The sequence below is a fragment of the Dendrobates tinctorius genome, unplaced genomic scaffold (genome assembly GCF_039654945.1).
Source record: "Dendrobates tinctorius isolate UK_male_01 unplaced genomic scaffold, ASM3965494v1 ptg000048l, whole genome shotgun sequence".
NCBI lineage: Eukaryota > Metazoa > Chordata > Amphibia > Anura > Dendrobatidae > Dendrobates > Dendrobates tinctorius.
The window spans coordinates 22,641,314-22,658,846 of NW_027361716.1; the positions used below are offsets into that span (position 1 = coordinate 22,641,314).

At 43.7% G+C, this 17,533-nt stretch overlaps 1 long non-coding RNA gene across 1 annotated transcript; it reads left to right on the forward strand.

Annotated features, from left to right (window-relative positions):
- The first annotated feature begins 6,335 nt into the window (after nt 1-6,335).
- Nucleotides 6,336-17,113, forward strand: LOC141090285 (uncharacterized). Its single transcript, XR_012232410.1, has 2 exons — nt 6,336-6,407; nt 16,934-17,113. It is a non-coding gene; the product is annotated as an uncharacterized lncRNA (long non-coding RNA).
- Nucleotides 17,114-17,533: the final 420 nt, after the last annotated feature.

Consider the following 17,533-nt stretch of genomic DNA (forward strand, 5'->3'; position numbering starts at 1 on the left):
CAAGTGAACCGACAATCATAGAATAACACTGATCTGAATTAAATCCGATTTTTATCAGATTGCATTTGTCCGATTTCATCGCAAGTGGGAATGAGCCCAAAAGCTGCAAATTGTCTCTTCAGTGAGAAGAGACAGTGTTAGTGGAGGTTTAGTCTTCCAATTAGAAATCGTCCAGACCTGAATAAGGAAGATGATTTGTTCTTTATTGATCATGCCGTAGTCTTCCAATAAGAAATCGTCCAGACCTGAATAAGTAAGATGATTTCTTCTTTATTGATCATGCCAGCATGGAGAGAGAATGACGGCCGCACCAGATGTGAGCAGTCACCTGTCTGCCCTAATACAGATTCTTTGAATTTAAATAGAACAACAGAAGGGCATTCAAAATACAAAGTTTGCAAAATAGTACATATGTTGGAATATGCTTAACTGTCAGCTTCCTTTATCTACGTTATCAGAGAAGTAAAAGGGATGACACCTTTATTTGTACATTAGATTAGGAAAGCCAGCTAACATTCACAAAAGTTACACCCATGTCTTAACAATACGTCAGCTGAATAGAGTTTCTAAGCCTAGAAACTTAAAAGTCATACATGCAATCATATATTTATACTGTATATATATACGCATATACATATATATATACATACATAAATACACATACATAAAAGAAAGGACTTTTTTACAATTATTATAACATTCCCTCATCTTGTAATAAAATCATTTATCTGTATACATCGAAGACATGTTTTTTTTGACAGATTTCACAAAAACTCTTCATATAACAGACTACTGATAATCTCGGGGAAGAGTATTATATTAGGAATCTTCATCATAGAGTTCCAAAATTTCCATTCTTTCATTGGATTTCAAAGTCTCCATTTCTGGATACATAGTTTTTGTTATGGCAGAGTCAATCAGTCTTTGAACAAGTGCTCTAATGCATGGAATAGCACAGCATCCGTTTGTGGATCAGCACACTGACCATGATGGTAAGAGATATCAATGCAAAAGTGAATAATCCGGACCATTTCCAAAACCATTCTTCAATCCAGGAAATAAATATGTTGTCATATCCAGAGTTTACAGCTAATTCATTAGACAGGGTAGTCAGTCCATCAAGAGCTTTGGAGATACTTCCATCAGGAGCTGTATTATTAGGGACAGAGGTGTTAGGCATCAGGATTCTCCCTCTGCACAGGAGAAATTCCAAGCCATGTCTTCTGCGGTCTCCCACTTGATCTCAGCCGCAGAGGATCCTGCTCAGCAGAGACGTAGGTCCCAGCGTCTTGCTCAGACTCGAGCTGTGTGTCTGCTTGCTGTAGCCTCTACAGGTTCAGGTATAGCAACCAGTGTTAGACAGCGGCGAGCAAACGTTCCTAGGACTAAGTCTAGCTTTTGCCCTTCTGAGCATGCCCGTGAGACGACCACTCATTCGTGGTCGGAGGTCACATGCCCAGGTCCTCAAGCAAGTCCGGATGGGCTCGCTAGCAAGGTCCTTGCAGACTGGCATCTATAAAGGGATCGCACGGCCGTGCACTAGTATAGTTCAAGCATATGAAGTATGTGCATGTGTGAATGTCTCTGGTGCAAGCTCCTAATTATCCCCTACCCTCTTGTTGTGTATGTGTTTAGGGAGATATGAATAAGAGACAGTGTTGAGTACTGGCATCGCCAGTGCGACGCCGTACATATAGTGGGTCTAGTTCAGGTCTTACCCCAGTGTCCTAGGGGCTGAGTCCTGAGACCGAACTTGCGCTAAATTTGCTGCGCCCTGTGACAGTTAACCGGGAATAGCATCTTTGTACTACTTTGCAGCGGTTCTGTGAGTTATCAGAGCTCACCGCAGTTCACACCAGGTGACGTTTAACCCACGTGTGTTCATTAATCAACCACCTGTAATGATAATGTAAAGTATCATATATTTTTCCCTATTATCACACCTTCCGGACCATTCCAGAATCTGCTATTCACATTCTGAACTCTGTTATGCCAGTGGTGAGGGTTTGACCCTCCCTGTTCTTTTCCCTTTGCCTGTCATGCCTGCAAATTTCTGCTCACTCACAGACTCCGAAGAACCCCGGGAATGGCACCTGGTGGATGCTGCAGGACCTGGCAGCCGCTTAGTTACGCCCGTCCCGTGCAAGGGGTGAGTTTGGGACCAGTGGTTCTCCAAGCTGGAGTATGTGTTTGGTTTTCCTTATGTTTTGTTAAGCTGCTGGTTACTGAGGGACATTAAAACCACTGGAATTGGACTTTATGCCTGTGTGTTGCCTCGTTACTGCCGCCCGGCTATTGCCTACCAGAGCGAATCCCTACAATGGGTGGCGCTAAGCCCCAGAGCAGTTATAGGTGTTAGAGATGATGATAGTGGTTGTAGTCATGGTGCAAGGCAGGTGAAACTGTAAATAAGTCAGAGGACACAGTGGAGTGCAGTCTTCATACTTTTACTCACAGTTCTTCCAGTTACAATCCCCAACCAGGGTGCTATGTCCTCTGGGTCGGTGGTCCAGCCAGCTCTCAGGTAGTTTGGGATACACTGTGTCAGAACCCCCTTCAGATGTTCCTTCCCTGGCCGTCTAACTGCGCTGGCTCTCACCTCTCCTGCCCTGCTCCTTTACACACAGTGTCCCAAGCCAGCAGCTCTGGATCCTGTTGGCGACGTGCCGATCCTATCCGGCTGCCTTTTCAGCTAATGTTTATGGCTGTGGCTGCAGCACATGCAGATACTGCAACCTACGGTTAGCTAGCTGAGTCCTTAGTTTCTTCACGAGTCTGGGGTCGGTCCCCTACTGCGACCTGGTCCTTATACTCGACTATGGTTGGCCTGGATATGGGCCCCACAGGTGGATTCCTCACTACCTGTGTCCCTAGTACCTCTTCTTCCTCTCTTCCACTGAAGCTTATCTTTCTGTTTCTTCTGTCTTTCGATTCTCTCTACTCTCTTGTGGTCTAGGGAAGAGCTCCATACTGCTGAAGTCCCCAGCTCCAACTGACTCAATCTCTCACTGTCACTACCTTCAGCTCTTCCCCTGCTGATTTCTCCACCCACACGCTCTGCCTAGTCCCTCCCTGTTCTGGAGAGGTCTGGTGTTGGATGCAAGTGTCTGGGTTTGGGTAGTAGGCCCAATCCTTACCTTAGAGCAGAGTACCACACCTCTAGCTGAGGTGCAGTACCTCTGTGGCTACTGGACCCTCAGAGGCGCCACACTAACGTCATGCAGTAGGGGAGATCTCACTTTTAAATTGTTTGTAGCATCTAGTTAATATTATACAGGCCTCATCCATAGGCCCAAAAATATTTTGTCGGGTACTAATGTCATACAGTAGGGGAGATCTAGTTTTAAAATTTTTTCTGTAAACAAAAATTATTTATTAACATACAGTGCCTGACCAATATAAAAAAAACTGTTGAAGTGGCAGGAAAACATAGCAATTCATGCACAGATCACATGTAATTTTAAGAATTAGCCACAAGTTGGTGCCCAACCACCCTAGCAATAATGCAGATGCAGACAACTGAATCAATAACAATATAGATCTAGAGATCTTCTACGTATCTTAAACCCCATACTGTCTAGGCATCCTATAACAAAATGGTTCATGTCAGACAACTGTCTGCATGTTTCGCCCTGCTTCTTCGGGGGACGTGTCTAAGGCAGGGGGGTGTGTGAGTTTCAGTACCGCGCTTACCCTATCAAAAAATTAATGTGCCTCTGACGTCACTAGTTGTTGATTACAACTGCGCATGCATGAGCTTGTCACGGAGCATAATGGAAATGAGGTATCCCAGCTCCTATCATGTGACCCATGACGTCACCAGGCAACACAACAGAGCCGATTGACGTGACAGGCACATGTATATCAGAGACCCTGGATCCTCTATGCGTCCACCTCCGGTGCATGCGCACCACCAGATAAGATGTCTGGGAAGATCTTTAAGGAAAAGAGGCCTAATTCAATATCACCCCAGGTAATGAGCATATGTTAAAAGAAGATGAAAAACAACCGATTAAACAGGGACACAACATACTGTATATTTAATGATATCCATACATCTATAAGGATTTGGTGTGCCTAAAAAGCTAAAAGGGCCCTATAGAAACAATGATAATAAAGAGCAATTAAAAGAGATCCTGTATGTATCATGTAAAAAGCTATAATTATCAGTGAATATAAATTAAATTAGGAAGTGCCCAAGCGATCGTATATAAAGAATAAGTGGTACAAAAATGGTATAAAAAAATCCATCTGCCTTTTGCACAAAGGTACTATGTAATGAAAAAAGGGGTGAAAGTCAAGTGTCAGACCGAATAAATATAATCAGAAAATCTTCATTTGAAACAAGGTTATATATAAGTGGTAAGTAAAGACACCTCTTTATATAAACACACAAGTATACCAAAAAACACTGAAGATTATCTAAAAATTATATAACAAAGAAGCTGGGGTATGGTTAGTGTCATGTCCATCTGCTGTGATTGATGGCAAAACTGGCCATGAGGATATGACATCACGTCTCATGCACTGGCTCTGACAGTTGGTTCAGTTGCACTCTCGTTTCTCTGCAGGACAACACTTGCTCACCTTAAGTTTTAACTATAAAGAAAATGTCTACAGCTACGCCGGACTACTTTCCTTCCCTGCATGACAAGAATCTATTTGACTCTCCAGAGTGTCACTTTAACATTTGGAAGAAACTTGGAATAATTTTGACTGATGACTCTGATATCTACAGAGGTGAGGTGTCGCGCTGGCCACCGGGGTTGGCAGATCTCAGGCATATTCCAATCTGGTTCTTCTCAACTCATATCCAGGAAGACCTCAGACGCCGAACAAGCCTGGCTGACAAGCTATGTGAGGTGGAGATCCAACTCAAGGAGATAGAGCTTCTTAGTATCACAGGAGATGGCTTTGATGCTCAAAAATGTGAGTGATTATAATGGGCCAATAAATAGGATGTGCACCTTTAAGGACTACCACTTTTATTGGTAATTAGCATACAGAGCCATTGCTGGTTAGTTTTCTTACCTCAGTGCTTTCAGGACTATTCCTAGTGAAAAACTGCTTGAAATCTATGGGGGTAAAAGTAATAATATAGGTATGGGGTACTGAATCTATAAATCCCTGGTAACGCTTCACCGTCTGTCAGTTGTTGGCCAGGTGAACATGTCAGTTGCAGCATTTACTGTACACAGATAAGTATATACAGTGCATACATGTATACCTATAGTTATAGTATTTTCATACATATTACAGGCATGTCAGAACATTTGGGGGTCTGTGTGAGTCTATGGGCTTCAAAAAAAGAGGTTTCTGTAGCTTTTGACTGATGCTTCTGGGCCTATGACGTCTTCATTGGATTTATATTTACAAGTTTTGGTCCAAACCTGATTAATATTATTTTAATCTAATATGAGTTAAATAAAACATGTTTTCAGGATTTTAGACCCCTCATTAAAGGCCTGTGTGTAAAGGCCCTTTTCTACTTATTATAACCGTATGTCGCTTGTAGTCTTTCATTTGGAGCATTTCCAACCCTTTTGGAAACATTTGCGACTCTGAGTCACAGCATGTCACAGGCCACATCACAATGTCATAGGAAATCATTACCTCCTATATTTCAATATATTATGTGTCACGTGACACTTGTCACCGAGGGACCCTGGCCATACTGTGTGTGGCTTCACAACGGGAGCAGTGGGGGAACGGTGAGAGGCAAGTCATTCTGTTTTTTTTTAATTTTATCAGTCATTGTGAAGCTGTCATTCTGTGTGTGTGGGATAAACTGTGGGGCTATCATACTGTGCTTAGGGGCATGTACGGCCATCATAAAGTGTGAGGAGCTTTGGGAGCCATCATCTGCATGTGGGGGATTTTGGGGGTGGTCAAACTGTGTGTAGGGCTGTGGGGTAATCACACTGTCAGTGGCGGATTATAATGAGGTCAATTTGGGCAGTTGCCCCGGGCCCAGTGGGGTTAAGGGGCCCACAGCCCAGGCCAGTAAATTGCCCCATTATAATCTGCCACCACGCAGGGCCGGATTATAGGCAGGGCAGGCGGGGCTTCAGCCCCGGGGCCCCCACCACAAGAGCTTCTAAGGGGGCCCCCACCACATTCCTGCTGGCTGCTGCAATGGCACTCCATCTTCTCCCCACCTAAAAGTGAGTGACCGTGGGGGCGGCATTATGTGCTCTGCTACCAGCAGCATCTACAAGTAGCGTGAACGCTGATGCTGCTGGTAGCGTGCAAAGGCTTGTGATGAGATCACAGGAGGTAAGGTGTCAGGGCCCCCGATCATGTGACGCCTGTCTCCTCCCCTCCTGTGACCTCATCACAGGTCCTGTGCGCACAGCACAGAGCACTGAGAGCAGCCATGTATGTGGAGTGCGGCTCTGCGGGTGGAGGTCAGTGCTGGAGGCTCCATTATTCTCTATGTGGAGTGCGGCTCTGCGGGTGGAGGTCGGTGCTGGAGGCTCCATTATTCTCTATGTAGAGTGTGGCTCTGCGGGTGGAGGTCGGTGCTGGAGGCTCCATTATTCTCTATGTGGAGTGCGGCTCTGCGGGTGGAGGTCGGTGCTGGAGGCCCCATTATTCTCTATGTGGAGTGCGGCTCTGCGGGTGGAGGTAGGTGCTGGAGGCTCCATTATTCTCTATGTGTAGTCCGGCTCTGCGGGTGGAGGTCGGTGCTGGAGGCTCCATTATTCTCTATGTGGAGTGCGGCTCTGCGGGTGGAGGTCGGTGCTGGAGGCTCCATTATTCTCTATGTGGAGTGCGGCTCTGCGGGTGGAGGTCGGTGCTGGAGGCTCCATTATTCTCTATGTGGAGTGCGGCTCTGCGGGTGGAGGTCGGTGCTGGAGGCTCCATTATTCTCTATGTGGAGTGCGGCTCTGCGGGTGGAGGTCGGTGCTGGAGGCTCCATTATTCTGTATGTGGAGTGCGGCTCTGCGGGTGGAGGTCGGTGCTGGAGGCTCCATTATTCTGTATGTGGAGTACGGCTCTGCGGGTGGAGGTCGGTGCTGGAGGCTCCATTATTCTCTATGTGGAGTGCGGCTCTGCAGGTGGAGGTCGGTGCTGGAGGCTCCATTATTCTCTATGTGGAGTGCGGCTCTGCGGGTGGAGGTCGGTGCTGGAGGCTCCATTATTCTCTATGTGAAGTGCGGCTCTGCGGGTGGAGGTCGGTGCTGGAGGCTCCATTATTCTCTATGTGGAGTGCGGCTCTGCGGGTGGAGGTCGGTGCTGGAGGCTCCATTATTCTCTATGTGGAGTGCGGCTCTGCGGGTGGAGGTCGGTGCTGGAGGCTCCATTATTCTCTATGTGGAGTGCGGCTCTGCGGGTGGAGGTCGGTGCTGGAGGCTCCATTATTCTCTATGTGGAGTGTGGCTCTGCGGGTGGAGGTCGGTGCTGGAGGCTCCATTATTCTCTATGTGGAGTGCGGCTCTGCGGGTGGAGGTCGGTGCTGGAGGCTCCATTATTCTCTATGTGGAGTGCGGCTCTGCGGGTGGAGGTCGGTGCTGGAGGCTCCATTATTCTCTATGTGGAGTGTGGCTCTGCGGGTGGAGGTCGGTGCTGGAGGCTCCATTATTCTCTATGTGGAGTGCGGCTCTGCGGGTGGAGGTCGGTGCTGGAGGCTCCATTATTCTCTATGTGGAGTGCGGCTCTGCGGGTGGAGGTCGGTGCTGGAGGCTCCATTATTCTCTATGTGGAGTGCGGCTCTGCGGGTGGAGGTCGGTGCTGGAGGCTCCATTATTCTCTATGTGGAGTGCGGCTCTGCGGGTGGAGGTCGGTGCTGGAGGCTCCATTATTCTCTATGTGGAGTGCGGCTCTGCGGGTGGAGGTCGGTGCTGGAGGCCCCATTATTCTCTGTGGAGTGCGGCTCTGCGGGTGGAGGTCGGTGCTGGAGGCTCCATTATTCTCTATGTAGAGTGTGGCTCTGCGGGTGGAGGTCGGTGCTGGAGGCTCCATTATTCTCTATGTGGAGTGCGGCTCTGCGGGTGGAGGTCGGTGCTGGAGGCCCCATTATTCTCTATGTGGAGTGCGGCTCTGCGGGTGGAGGTCGGTGCTGGAGGCTCCATTATTCTCTATGTGGAGTGCGGCTCTGCGGGTGGAGGTCGGTGCTGGAGGCCCCATTATTCTCTATGTGGAGTGCGGCTCTGCGGGTGGAGGTAGGTGCTGGAGGCCCCATTATTCTCTATGTGGAGTGCGGCTCTGCGGGTGGAGGTAGGTGCTGGAGGCTCCATTATTCTCTATGTGGAGTGCGGCCCTGCGGGCGGAGGTAGGTGCTGGAGGCCCCATTATTCTCTATGTGGAGTGCGGCTCTGCGGGTGGAGGTCGGTGCTGGAGGCTCCATTATTCTCTATGTGGAGTGCGGCTCTGCGGGTGGAGGTCGGTGCTGGAGGCCCCATTATTCTCTATGTGGAGTGCGGCTCTGCGGGTGGAGGTCGGTGCTGGAGGCTCCATTATTCTCTATGTGGAGTGCGGCTCTGCGGGTGGAGGTCGGTGCTGGAGGCCCCATTATTCTCTATGTGGAGTGCGGCTCTGCGGGAGGAGGTAGGTGCTGGAGGCTCCATTATTCTCTATGTAGAGTGTGGCTCTGCGGGTGGAGGTCGGTGCTGGAGGCTCCATTATTCTCTATGTGGAGTGCGGCTCTGCGGGTGGATGTCGGTGCTGGAGGCCCCATTATTCTCTATGTGGAGTGCGGCTCTGCGGGTGGAGGTCGGTGCTGGAGGCCCCATTATTCTCTATGTGGAGTGCGGCTCTGCGGGTGGAGGTCGGTGCTGGAGGCTCCATTATTCTCTATGTGGAGTGCGGTTCTGCGGGTGGAGGTCGGTGCTGGAGGCTCCATTATTCTCTATGTGGAGTGGGGCTCTGCGGGTGGAGGTCGGTGCTGGAGGCCCCATTATTCTCTATGTGGAGTGCGGCTCTGCGGGTGGAGGTCGGTGCTGGAGGCTCCATTATTCTCTATGTAGAGTGTGGCTCTACGATTCGTGACCCCCGTCACGTGACGAGGGGGGCCCACAGAGTCTGAACTGCCCCGGGCCCTGGCTACCCTTAATCCACCCCTGCACACTGTGTTGGGGCAACTACAGGTGCATGTAAAAGATTGGGCTCTCCTGGTTAAAATTACTGTTATTGTGAATAATTTGAAGATGAAATTATCACTAAAAGGGCTAACGTTAAAGGTAACACATTTCTTTGGTGTCTTAGTAAGTATTTTTAGCAAATTTCATCTTTTACATTTAAATAAAGGAAAATGGGCCAATGCAAGAGTTTGTGCACCTTGCACAGTTAGTACCTAGTAGCACCCCCTTTTGTAAGTATCACAGCTTATAAACGCTTTTTGTAGCCAGCCAAGAGTCTTTCAATTCTTGTTTGAGACATTTCCATCCATTCTTCCTTAGAAAATTCTTCCAGCTCTATAGTATTTCTGGGTCATCTTGCATGCGCTTCTACTTTGAGTTCTAGCCACAGATTTTCAATGATGTTCATATCAGGGGACTGTGAAGGCCATTGTAAAACCTTCAGCTTGCACTTTTTGAGTAAGTCTATTAGGATTTTGACGTGTGTTTAGGATCACTAACCCCTTCGCCCCCATGTGAGGGCTTGTTTTCTGTGGCACAAGTTCTACTTTTGAACAACACCATTGATTTTACCATATAGTGTACTGGAAACTGAGAAAAAAATTACAAGTTCGATAAAATTGCTTAAAAATGCATTTCCACAATTGTTTTTTTTTTCATGAACACCAAATGCTAAAACTGAACTGCAAATTCATCATTTTGCGAGACCCATAGCATCTCTACTTTTCGTGATCTGGGGCTGGGTGAGGGCTTATTGTTTGTGCGCCGAGCTGGTGTTTTTTATTGATACCATTTTGGTGTAGATACTATGCTTTCATCGCCCATTATTGCATTTTAATGCAATGTTGTGGCAATTAAAAAAAACTAATTCTGGCGCTTTGATTTTTTTTCTCATTACGCCGTTTAACAATCGGATTAATTCTTTTTATGTATTGATAGATCGGGCGATTCTGAATGCGGTGATACCAACTCTAGGATTAGTAATGGATAGGTGTCTTATTGATACCTCTCCATTACTAAGTCGGGCTTGATGTCACCTTACAATACAAAGGTGGCATCAACCCCCAACTATTACCCCATATGCCACCCCTCTACATGGCAATGGGAAGAGTGAGGCTAAGTGCCGGAACTGGCGCATCTTGGAGATGCGCCATATGCGGGCGGCTGGGGGCAGATGTTTGTAGCCGGGTGGGAGGGGGCAATAACTATGGTCCCTTCCTAGGAATATCTGCCCCCTGTCACTGGCTTTCCCTCTCTGATTTGGAAAATTGTGCAGGAGCCCACGCCATTTTTCCCCCCGAAAAGGTTCTTTTATTAAATACACACATGTCCCATAATTTGCACACACACTATACTAATTATATTGGTCACTGACATCTATATATCTAATGATTCTGCATGTGTTTACTGTATGTAATCAATGTCTCCTATCCTGTCAACTCCTGCATTAATTTTACAGAAGCCGAGAAATGAATTAACGGCTATTCTTCTACCTATCTGTCTATGAAATATAAAGATATATATATGTGTGTCACTGACATATACAGTGTATATATATATATATATATATATATATATATATACACCTATTCTTTGTGTATATATCTATTCTATTCTAACCTATTCTATTCTATACTGTACGCGGCAGATCATTTGTCAGCTTTTAATCTATCTATTATATTTATATATATGTTTTGATGAATATTTTGTCTTGAAATGATGTGTAAATGACAGAGAACTGCTCTATGTAAAAGCTCATGTTAAAATCGCATTGCAGTCTGATAGCAATCACACTGCATTCTGATGTAAATCGGATGCTAGGTGTGAAAAATCAAATTGTACTCGCACAAAAAACGCATGACACTCGTATGACTATTGCATTACACTCATCCGACTCTCCAGCATCAAAATCGGATCGATATTTAAATCGCTAGTGTGTTTCCAGCCTAAGTGCTGCTACCAGCAGTATAACTATTGATTTAAATTTAGCCCTAAGAAGGGCCGTTGTTCTTGAAACAAATGTAAATGTGGTTGAATCCCTGGCTAATACGGAGCAGCTACTATTTTGTCCCTCTTTCTCCAGCACCTCTCCTTGCTCTGCTTGTTTCCAGTGTACGGTGTGACAAGCATAGTGTCATGGATCCTGTATAGACCCGATGACACTATGCACCCAGCCGATCACAGTAATGCCACAACCAAAATGGCTACAGCATTACAGTGGCTGTCAGGCAATTGCCACATGTTTATTGACTGTGTAAAAAGCACCAAACATGTGGGGCGGGGACTCAAGCTCCCGCTCAAGTATTCAAAAATTGCTCGTTGAGTAACGAGCATCTTGGGCACACTAATGTTCGAGCAACTAATGAGTACTGATGAGAATGCTCACTCATCATTAATCCCCATTAATACCCATTAGTCCCTTTTTCAACTTCAGTTTTTTTTACAGATGGTGTTATGTTTTTTTTTATGTTTGCATCAAGAATTTGTTGACATTTCATTGAATCCATTCTTCCCTCTACCCGTGAAATGTTCCCCATGACTTTGGTTGCAGCATAGCCCCAAAGCCATGCTTAATGGTTGGCGAGATGTTCTTCTCCTGAAGTTCTGTGCCCTTTTTTCTTCACATATACTGTACATTTGATCATTGTGATCATAGAGTTCTATTTTAATGTCATCGGTCTACTGGACTTGTTTTCAAAATGCATCAGGCTTGTTCAGATGTTCTTTTGCGTACTTCTGATGCTGTGCACCAATGAAAGAACAAAACGAGCATGTGGACTAAAAATATGTGGGAACAATAAGATTAAATTAATATACTTTTATTAATACAAAAAAACATGGCAATGGATGACACACTTTGGGGAGTGTGCCACACAGCCAGCCGTCATCCACCAGTTATTTATACATCATCATTACCCTTCCTCTATATTTCACCATATAACGCGGCACTGCCTTGGCATGGCATAGATTCATGGTTGTTTATGCCACACATCACTTGCAATCTGCAGCCAACCTATTGACTATAATCATTGTGCTACATACACAGATTATTTAATTACTTACTCAATGGCTGCACAGCCTCACTATTTCATGAGGTTACAGCAATTTTTTGCACTTTAATTTCCTTGTGTGCATCTTAACCTGCACATGTGTGCCCTCTATCTCTAGTTGGTGTATATAGTCTTCCACTCAAGGGTTCATATTGTTTACCTGGCGGCTCTCTGTTTTGGCTTATTTTATCCTGCAATAAATATTTTAATTATTTCTATGCAGACACGCTTTTGTGATGTGTCATCCATTGCCAAGTATTTTTGTATTAATAAAAGAATATTAATTTAATATTATTGTCCCCACATATTTTTAGTCCTCATGTTCATTTTTTCCTTCACTGGTGCACTTAAGTTCTCCGAATGGTCTGCCATTCACTCCCTTGCTAATATATATCAGGGACATGTTATCAATTCTCACTTTGGGTTGGTGTGTGTATATTTATATATTTACTATCAACATCCAGTACGTGTTTTAAATACTTCTGATGCTGAATTTTAGGGTGAGGATGCAGGAGAGGCTTTCTTCTTATGACTCTTTAAGGCGATATTTGTGCATGTGTCTCTGAACAATAAAATAATGTACCACAACTCCAGAGTGAGCTAAATCTTTCTGAAGGTCTTTTGCAGTCAAGTAGGGGTTCTGATTTGACTCTCTAGTAAACCTATGAGCAGCTCTCACTAAAATTTTGCTTGAACTTTCAGACCTCTTGACATCTTGATTACATTTCGAAGTGAGGAAAGGGCAACTTGAAAAAACATTGCTTTCTTCTTATAGCCTTCTCCTGCTTTGTGGACCTCCATCATTTGCATTTTCAAAGTGCTAGGAAGTTTTTTAGAAGAACCCATGACTGCTGTTTTTTGACACAATGTTAGAAGAGGCTGGGTTTTTATAAAGCTGGGAAATTTGCATCACGTGGCCTTTCCTAACGATGATAGTGAACAATAGTAGAAACACCAAGGCACTCTCTCAAATACGCGGTAGCAGGTGCACAAGTAGGGTTTCCAGCCCGTGTAAAAGAGTAAAACAACTTGGCACTCTTATTGCAGTTCTTATTATTTTATTTTGCATCCAGATTATGCGTGTTAAACGTTTTCGATCCAATAATGGATCTTCATCAGAACTTCTCTAAATGAATGAACAAATATACAAAAATAGAAATAAATCCATATTAGTATGCATCACAATATAGAGAAAAATATATCAAATCTTCCAATGCATGAATAGAAATGTATCTTTCAAAAAAAACAAAATAATGTCAAACAGTATAATATCTCGGGGTTGAATTCCAAGTGCCAGTGATCTGTGAGACAAGGTATAAAGGTCAATATTAAGGAAATAACCGCTTAAAATTCCTATATAGCTATCATGAGAAGTGAGTATTATGATATAAGGATATCATGGCCTTCCGTTATCAAGGTGCCAAACGTAAAGTGCATAGTGCTAATTATGCCTGGTGCGTGAATTCTATCATTATCAAGAAATTCTATCAAGAATTCTATCAAGAAATCCTGTTTATTTTTATTCTTTTACAGCGCCACAAAATAAGCGACTAAAGTCGCCATACCAAGTGCTTTAAAGCCCCTCTATATATCCCACTGACAGGTATTGGCTATTATTTTCTACATATATGGTCTTGCACCCTCACACCACTGTCAATGAATATAAAACAATATTCTCTGCATATGTTATTATACTATGGGACCTACAATTGATGTCTGTCTCTTTGCTTTCTTTTAGGAATGATAGAATTCACGCACCAGGCATAATTAGCACTATGCACTTTACGTTTGGCACCTTGATAACGGAAGGCCATGATATCCTTATATCATAATACTCACTTCTCATGATCGCTATATAGGAATTTTAAGCGGTTATTTCCTTAATATTGACCTTTATACCTTGTCTCACAGATCACTGGCATTTGGAATTCAACCCCGAGATATTATACTGTTTGACATTATTTTGTTTTTTTTGAAAGATACATTTCTATTCATGCATTGGAAGATTTGATATATTTTTCTCTATATTGTGATGCATACTAATATGGATTTATTTCTATTTTTGTATATTTGTTCATTCATTTAGAGAAGTTCTGATGAAGATCCATTATTGGATCGAAAACGTTTAACACGCATAATCTGGATGCAAAATAAAATAATAAGAACTGCAATAAGAGTGCCAAGTTGTTTTACTCGATGTTAGTGAACAAGCCATAACCCTAACAGGCTAATTAAGTTCTGAAACCTTGGTCAAAATTATCTGAGCACACAAATCTCCAAGGGTGCCCAAACTTTTGCACTGACCAATTTTCCTTTTTGTAATTGTAAAAATAAAAAAAATAATAATTTTTTATGACTAAAATACAAAGGAAATGTGTCATCTTTAACTTAACATCTTTTAGAGATCATTTCATCCTCAACTTGCCTAACTATACACAATAACAGTAATTTTGACCAGGGGTGTTCAAACTTTTACATGCCACTATATACTCTGTGACGGGCTAAGTTGAGCTATTATACAATGTGGGCCATTATACGGTGTAGGTGTCATTATGCTGTTTTATGGGACTTTGGGGGCCATCATTTTGAGTTGAAACACAGTAGGGACCATCATGCAGTGCTTTGGAACTGTATGGCCATCATACTATGTTGGTGGACTGTAGGGACCATCATATTGTGGGGGCAATCATGCTGTGTTGTGGGACTATGGGGTAACTGTAATATGCTTTGGGGGTGGCCATCATATTGTGTTGTGGCACTGTGGGTGTAATCATACTGTGTTGTGAGACTATGTGATCATCATACCGGATTGCGGGAGCCATCATACTGTTTTGTGGGACTGTGGGGTTCATCATAATGTGTTGTTAAACTGTTGAGGCCACAATACTGTGTTGTAGGACTGTGACAACTATCATACTGTGGGGCCATTATATGTTTTTTAGGGGGACTGAGGGTGTTATCATACTGTGTGGGTCATCATGTTTTGTAAGACTGTGTGGGACTTCATACTATTCTTTGACTGTTAGGTCATTATACCATTTTTGGGGATTATGAGGGCTATCATACTTTATTGTTGGACTGTGGGAGCCATCAAACTGTGTTGTGGGTCTGGGGGGTCAAACTGATTTGTGGGACTGTGGGGGCCATCATACTGTGTTGTGGGACTGTGAGACCTATGATACTGTGCTGGGGTCACTAGTGGCCTCATATTGTGCATGGGGGAACTGTTCGGAAATCACAGTTTGAGGGGCACTGTGGGGAAATCACTGTGTTGGAGACACTATGGGGGCATCATATTGTGTTCATGACACTAAAGTAGCATAATACTTTTCAGGGGGTATTGTAAGGTCAACATTCTTTGCGGAGCTAACACTATGGGATCATCATGCAGTGACAGCTGAGGAAATCACTGTGAGGGCATCATATTGTGTTTGGTGAGCATTTTTGTTGGCATTACACTTTTTAAAAGCCATGAAAGGGGTGGATCAGCCAGCTTGTATCAGCTGTCAGGTTCACTTTAATGCCATTTCAGTTATTGGATAAGTTTTTAAATATCAGCTTTTAAAATAGGTAATGGGTGCTGTAGTGCAGCGGGTTTGACACAGTGCGACACATAGGCAGGGACCACAGAAAGTTCAACATAAAAGTGTCTTTATTTTCAGACTCACAGAAACAGAAGCAATATCCTCCATATCACAGCCAGGTTTTCACAAATAGTCCTCGTTCCAACCTGTTTCCTTGGGCAAAGACACCGCTGTAATTCCTGGGTGCGTCAGTCGCTGGCAAGTCCCTGGCTGTGTGTTGGCTTCACACAGGCCTGGGTTGCACAGAGCCTCCTTCCCTGCAGCTTGCAATACTCAAAATTGACACACCCAAAGCCAAACTGAGAGATTAAGTGGAATTGTGGCAATAGAGCCACTTCCAAAACCTAGAATGAAGAGAGGGATTCACCCCCCTACCCAACCTGCAAATCAATCTAAAAATAAATTCCTAGAAATCTGACTGGATCACTACATGGACCCAATCCACACTTCATTTTATTTTGCCTTGTGATTTACAGGCGTTCTGCTGTAAACACAAGGCACTCCAGCTGGTTTAATATGACTCCGTCCAAATCCTGGGGGACACATACTGGCCCTCGCATATGATCCCCCGCACTACCTCACAGTGGGTAGTTGCAAAAAAATTATTAAAAGAAAGCCTAAGAGAAAACCTCTCTGCAAATGTTTGACAGTTGTAAGGCAAACACCCAACACAAGCTCACAAGATAATTGACAAGCAGCTGGTTTGTAGATCTGCGGCATGCCTGACTTTGCATACAGATTTTTCCTGCTATTTATAGAAGCGATGTTCAAAGTGGTAGATGTAAAAATTAGTTAGTAGATAGAGTAAAGGGTTCCACTATAATAAAATCGGTCACAATTATTCTTGGCAACCAATGGTTAGTTACATTAGTGTACTGATCTTGTAGTCTAATGAAGCAACTTTATGAAAACTTCTTATAGGAAAATGTAAAAAAATGGTCTTGTAATTTAAGATAAATTGGAATTATTACATTTCTCAAATTCCTTCTAATGTCCTTTCCAGCACTGAGAAACTACATTACAATTCTCTTTGTTTTGGAATTAAGATGATCTCTGAACTTGTCAAAAAAGGATTTCCTAGCATCTGGCCCATCACATTACTTTGTACAATAAACAGTGGTTAAAAAGGAAGATTGAGAGATCTAGGTAGAATTTGTTAAATTGTGTTATGAGGCCTTTGTACCAGAATTACAATTTTAATTTATTTCTTCATTTTCAGATCACTTTTTGAAAGCTGTAAAAGAGAAGATGATTCATGATATAAAGGCCATGAAGCCTCACGGGATACATTCTTCTTTAAGAAGGAAACTTTATTAATATATTTACAACAGCAGATTGAAGCATCATTTCAGAGTTATGTTTCATTAGAAGATTGTAAAATACAATTTCATTCATTTAATTTCTTGAGTTATTTTTCCAGTTCAATCACACAAATGACAGGTAAAGCCTAGCTATCTTGGGCACTAAAAAAAATCTGTTTCACATCCATACCCAACTTTGTCATTTATAATACTGTTGTGTGTTTACATGACTGAGAAACCTTTCGACATACCAGCCTAAAAGTCACTTAACCCCTAATAGCTACACACATTATTGTATATATATAATAGTTACTCTGTAAAGATGGAAAATATATTTTTTTCCATTCCCCATGACAGCACCATGGAGAGAGAATCCACCCCAAGGACAGGAAACCCTACAGCTTTAAAATATTGAGCCCTCTAGTATGCTTCAGTGGTTTCCTGTCCTTGTGCAATACTCTACAGCTCCCTGATACTGCCAGATGAAGGAAGATCTTACCTGGTGCTGAAGTAACAGC